Source organism: Seriola aureovittata, chromosome 16 (genome assembly GCF_021018895.1).
Source record: "Seriola aureovittata isolate HTS-2021-v1 ecotype China chromosome 16, ASM2101889v1, whole genome shotgun sequence".
Lineage (NCBI taxonomy): Eukaryota > Metazoa > Chordata > Actinopteri > Carangiformes > Carangidae > Seriola > Seriola aureovittata.
Genome location: NC_079379.1, coordinates 22,989,385 through 22,995,960, shown reverse-complemented (window position 1 = coordinate 22,995,960; position 6,576 = coordinate 22,989,385).

Genomic DNA, 6,576 nt, shown 5'->3' with positions numbered 1-6,576 from the left:
CACAGCAGAAGTTCATAATAGACAATAATGTAATATTCAGCACTTTTATGAAAGAAGGGGGGGGGGGTAGAAAAGGCCAAAAGCAAACTAAAGAGAAAATTAAGATTTTCAATAAAAATGCCCCCAAATGTAAATGAATAAATGATGATGTAATATATGTGATAAGAATATTGCAGCTGAGGTGACAATCTGACCACAGATCTCAACTTTTATGGAGTTTTCATGAAGTTGTTAGATTAACTTTCTTCTTTTTTTTATGGGCGGTGGCAGTGAAACGTCAGGACGTCGATATGACGTAGGATACTGACGACAGCTGACGTTCAACAAAGCCCAACGTATACTCAACGACACAGATGTCAGTTAGCCATTGTTGGGTTGTAACCCCATTTTCATTTTCAACCACGATTAAATGTCTGACCGATGTTAGTGTCGTCACGTCACACTGACGTCCAGTGACTGCTGGGAGTTTATGAACGTGACCTTGTCAAATCATCAGCTCCATGTTTTATTTTCTCAGCTGCCGTTTCCAAATTCAAGAATTAACTTCAAATATCAACAATATTTCAGTAACACCGGTGAGAGTTTAGTTTATTGACTCCATTGTTGGTTCATTACTCATTTCTGATTAATTAGAAAATAGAAATGACCAATATGAGCAAAAGAAAATGTGAATTTAAGTGAATTTCCATCCACTACTAATATGCAAATATCAGAAGCTGCTTTGAAAAAACAGAAAACAGCTATTGGTGGTAAAATCTTCAGTTAGGTTACACTCAACTGTTTGAGTTTAACTCATGGTTAAATTCACATTAAACTAAGAAGAAGCAAGTAAAAAGTCTGATCTAAGACTGTAAGAAAAACAATGTGGAAAACATAATAATGAAAATATGACTAATGTCCGTCACAGTCTCCTCATCTGATGTTTTGTCTGCCGCCGTTTTCATTTTTTCATGGGTGCAGAAGCTTGAGTGGATTTTAAAGTCACATTCTTTGTGTCACGATTTATTCGCTAAGCCCGTTTCCATTGCACTCTGTCGCAGTTCCACTGTTGTCTCCTGGGTGGGCAAAGGCTGATCGATCAAGGACGCTTCCCACTTGCTCATCAATGCTTATTTGAAGGCTCCGATGTTTCCCCCCGGGACATGAACTGCTTAGCAGATATATAACATGTGCTGGTATTAAGTTTGGTAATTACACACTTCAGATCTATCATTCAGCCGAACTCACCGTTACTCCAACAAGCTTTATTCAGCATTTAATTAGTGTTGAGTTTTTCTTTCTTTAGTAAACTTTTAATTTGCTTTATATCCGTTGCGGCTCCCAGAGTGCAGCCCCTTTCCCGGAGATGCCATTCAATTCTTAATTACTTCTAAGAAAAAATGTCTAAGGAACGGTTGATTATTTATGTTGTTGTGCGTTTCACCATCTCCTGGCAACTTCGTCTCTTCTTTGCCATGTTAGACAATTTTGACAAATAATGGAGTTGACGGTGAGGGACAGACAGGATTCTCATCCCAACTCGTAGGGTGGGGGGTGGGGGGTGGGGGGGTGAGACTATAGACTGAGCAGTCATTTGCTCAAATCCCCGGGCTGTGTGGTAAAAACTTAAAATTTGAGGCAGAAGAAAATCTCTTCACTCAACAAGCAAATGAGTTGTTGATGGACCCTTAAGCAAGTCGCTTAAACCTCAATTTACTGTTCTGTAGACCGCTCGGCTCGCCTGTCAAGCTGTGGATTTCTCTACATGCTGAAGCTGTGATACACAACATTTAAAGAACATGAGGGTGGTTTATTTTTTCTTAGCCTTTCCAAAAACTGAAAAAACACAAGAGCAGAAGTGTAAGAATGGTGTAAACGGTGTGTTTATCAGCTCTACAATCATAAGACATTAGCGTGCCTGGTTAACTGGTTTAGTAGTGCTACTTTCAAGGCCAAGGAGCATATGATTAGTTTGCAGGGTCATGTTAAAAAGGGCCCAGTTAATGACTAGCTCATCCATTATTTAACCCCTTGGGCTGCAGCTAGCAGGTAAGTCCTCAGATTCATTGTGGCTCATTGCAGCCTCATCTTTTTTGGTAATTTTAACCATCTACGGCAAAGAATCCAAAACACTCTCACACTCTGCCTTTCAGATGCTTTAATTTTGTGTTTATTCAGTCAGCACTGCCCTCCTTTGTTATTAATTAGCTTAGTTTACAGATGAGATCAATATGGCAAGTGATAGAATAAGCTTTTATTTTGCACAGCTCTGGTTTGGAAGCTGGTCCTGGGCTGACATTAGCAGGTCTGTCCTCATCTTTATTGAGGTTGTTTACAGTCCAACAACTCCAGCCAGTGCTACCCCAAACACATCAGTTAAACCTACTCCTTAAAGCCTTTTCTCTTTTAACGTTGAAAAGGAAAACATACCATTTGAAAATACAAACGAGTACGTAAGCAAACGGTCATTAAGTGCATACTGAAGACACTTTTAAAAGGAGCTATTTGTCAGTTTTGCTAATGCTAGCCAACGTTAGCATTAGCAGCTGTTTACTTGGCAAGGCAACACGTCTTAGTGCGCTAACTTGTCTTGTGACTTTCCGATAGCGAGTCACTGTAGGCTCCAATCTGTGCAGAAGACGTAGCGCTGCTCAGACGACGTATTTTAACCTCTGGTATTATAAATACAACAATGGCTGAAGCTCTTGTAAAGCGACGGTCATCACCACCCCTCCTGGCAAGAAACAATGTTCAGAGGAAAGGAAAACTTACAAACAGCCCCTTTAAGTGATTCCAGTTTTGAAATGAATCAACTGGAAACATGAAAACATTGCATAGCACTTTCAGTAGGGAGGTAATGAATAAATCAGCTAGCTATAGATGATAAAATATTCCAGCAGCAGTTGTCATTTCATCCATGCAAAATTCGACGGTTTCTGAAATTAAAGGCTCATTGTTTAAAACATTAATATGTGCAATACAAGAACAGAAAGCTTGACAGAAGTATCTGCTTGGGCTGCTATGAACTTCTGCATTGATATACGCAGCAGGGAGTTAAAAAAAGAAGCATAAATCAAAAACTTAAAAAATTGATGCAATGCAACACTGAGTCCATGTTAAAGTTCAGAGGACCACAGTGTCTCTGTTGTCCCCGAGGAGCGGAGACGTCTTGTTACACAGACATTGTAGCCTACAGCAACAGGCAGGTACCCTGAAATAAAAACAAGACATTTCAACTTACACCTATGTGTCATGACAGCTCACGTCCCTCGTGGCGTTCAGGTATTCCTCACCACCCGAAATCCTTGTCTTGTTCAGCTGAGGCAAAGAACATGTGAAGCATTCAGCTGAATATTGGTTACATTTCATGAATTTAGCAGAGCACTGAGAGGTATGTGCAAACCTGAGGCAAATTTTCAGCCTAAAAAAATATAAGCTAACATGTGTGACAAATGTTGTGTTAGTATACGTCATCTTATCTGAGTAAGCCACAAAAAGTGGCTGCAAAAGAGAACAAGAAAAAGCATCTGATCCCCGTTTTTTTTTGTTTGTTCGTTTGTTTGTTTTTTAAGATGCCATGAAGTGCTGCTTTGTCAGATTTTGTCATTGGCAGAAAAGCACCAAAGTGCACAGATATGATGCCTCAAAAGCAAAAAGAAAAACACAAACAGCCTTTTCAACAGCAGTCAGTAAGGCCTCCATCCAGAGAAAAATAAAGTGACTAAAGATTAGTTTAGTTGCTGCTGTGAAAAAAGGATTTTGACACCTGGGAGTTTTAAAAAGAGGCAAAGTCACATGAAATTGACCAGATTAGCATGAAATGTGTTCTGAATGGTAATGGTTCCGGGAGAATGAACCCTTTTCCATTTTGAGCACTTAAATGCTTCAATAAGCTGCATTTCCATGAAATTTCATTTGAATATTCATGGTCTCCAGGGGATGCATCCTCACCAGGAGGTAAATATTTCCATCCGCTGGGTGATTCGCCGCCAACCTGAGCAACCATATAGGTCGTCTCTGATACAACTCATAGGAGTATCTAGCGTGTAGGGGACTTTGGTTGTCATAGTTACAATAATAAACACACGGACTGTACCGGCAGTGGCGCACCTACCTTCGTCACCATGGTTACTGTAAAACCAGTTATGACTTGGTTAGGTTTAGGCATTTAAACTACTTGGTTGGGTTTAGGAAAAAGATCAGTACTTCCTGCACATTAGACGATCTTTGTTGTCATGGTTACAGTAATAAATAAATGTGGTTAACTTTGTGGATGGGTCATGGATAATAGAAACAACATAAACTGCTACTTTCACATGGGAATCGAACACCGCTCTGCTGTGTCATATTACTACATCGCTGAACTTTTCCCCCTTGCTCCCGTCATGATTACTACGGCTACAAGATGTCGCCTAGCAACAAACAGTAACTATGGGTCACAATAACCTGCTGCACAGATAACCTATGGGCTTATTTTTTTACAGGACCGTCTCTTCAGGGAACTTACTAAGGATCCAGGAGGTTCTTAGCTCCTATTAAAGAAGCCTAACTCCCCCAGAAGCAACAATATTCCAAGTTGGGGATCTCGAAAAACTGATGAATAACCTACAACATTTGTCAATGTAAAACAATGTAAACAAAAGAAAAATAATATCTCACGCCTAGCCATTAATGCTTCTAACATGACATGACATGATTTTTATTCTTTTTACCATGGCTTTAGGGATGCTTTCATAAGTTGTTTTGTGTACCTGTGCCTAATTTATTGTGCATGGATTTGGTGTCAGCTCAGAGAGTCTCATCGACCGGCCACCGGGGCGAACCTCCACACGGCACATTGAGTTCAGCAGCCTCTCTCTCATCTCATCAACACCCTTCCACAGCAATTTTTTCCACGCAGTGACGAATGATTCATGAAACAAATTAGTTATGAACCTAGAAACAGGCCTAAATTTTTCACTATGAAATAAGCTTTTTTTTAATTTTCCCTTGTAATATTTGGAATTAGAGGCAGTGATAAAGTACCAAAAAACCAGCACCAGCTATTTGGTACAAAACCAAGAGACATGTTCTGTGAGTCCCTTCTCATCCTCTGTTGAAACATATTTTTCAGAATAACTAGAGAATGTATTGATAAAACAAACAAACAAACAAACAAATTGAATGTTTATTGTTTGATATTTTTGAAGTTCAAATTAAATTGTATTTTATACGTGTAGTTGTTAGAATTGGTTACAAACAGTATTTAATTCAATGAGGTCACATTGCAGTTTCTCCCTTCAAATGTTATGTACGTGCCACAACAGAAAACCCACTAGACGTTAACTCTTAAATGCACATTTTCAAACAATCCTCCCCTTGATGATGATTAACCCCTAAAATAACCTTTCAATGGAGACTGTCCACTGTAAAAAACAAAAAACAAAAAAAAACAACCCCATAGGTCGTCTGTACAGCAGGTTATTATAACCCACAGTTACGTTTTGTTGTTAGGGTGACATCTAGTGGTCGTAGTAATTATGACAGGATTAAAGGACAAAGTTCTCATCAAAAGGAAGGTTGTGTTCTGTGTGAAACCAGCAGTTTATGTTGTTTCTTTTATCTATGACAACCTTAAGGTAACGGAGGGTTGTTCAGGTTGGAGCACTGGGGCCAGAGCATCCCATGGATGGTATGGTGAATTTAAAGGGTTAAACATGGCGGATTTATTGAACAGTGCCTGAGAAATGAAATTAAGCAAGTTTTGAACCACATACATTACATAACTAATATGTCACATTTGACATTTTTGCGAAACCAGGACTTGGTTCCAATCAGATCCTCAAGAATTCTGCACTGTAAGGTCAGTTTTTAATCTTTCAATCAATAAGTTTTTCAAGGGGAAAACATCTATTACTGCCCTCTGCCACTTGAATCCCCCTAAGTGCAAACCTGCCTAGAATGCGACTTTAACTTCAGGGTCGCAGCTGGTTATTTAATCAAGTAAAACATTAAAAACTGACAATGATTGACAAGACCAAATCAACTGGAGAAAAGATGAATTCTTGTAACACACCAGGAAGGGAGTGTTGAGTATCAGAACAGCTATACTGACCGTTATTCAGTTTCGTTGTAACAAGGCTCAGGTGTTGTTCTGTTGCTGCCGGTGCGTGTTTACTGTTTGGATCTTGCTGATTTAGAGTTTGGAGACACATAGAGCAGGCAGCTCGGCCACAAGACGAGAGGTTTCCAGCACGGGCAATTAATTTCACTCTGAAGCCTCTGGCTGTATTTAACCCTTTCTGAATGTATCCTGTAGTTACTTCTCCCATCTTTGCCCCCCTCATTTTTACAGTTCACTTTGATTGTCTCACTTCAAACTTCCCCAAATATTCTTCCTACTGCACAGCTTCCAAACTGCAGAAGAGAAAAGAGCGGAGTTGATAAGAATATAAAAGTAAGAAAAAAAGTAAATAAATAAAGCGGTTCAATGGACTTCTAAACGACTGAACCCAAAGAAGATACTGGAGCAGACGATTCCCTTTTGCAAATTTAATGATCAGGTTTTAACGACTAGCAGTTTGACTCACACTGCCTCTTCTTCAAATAATAACGGCA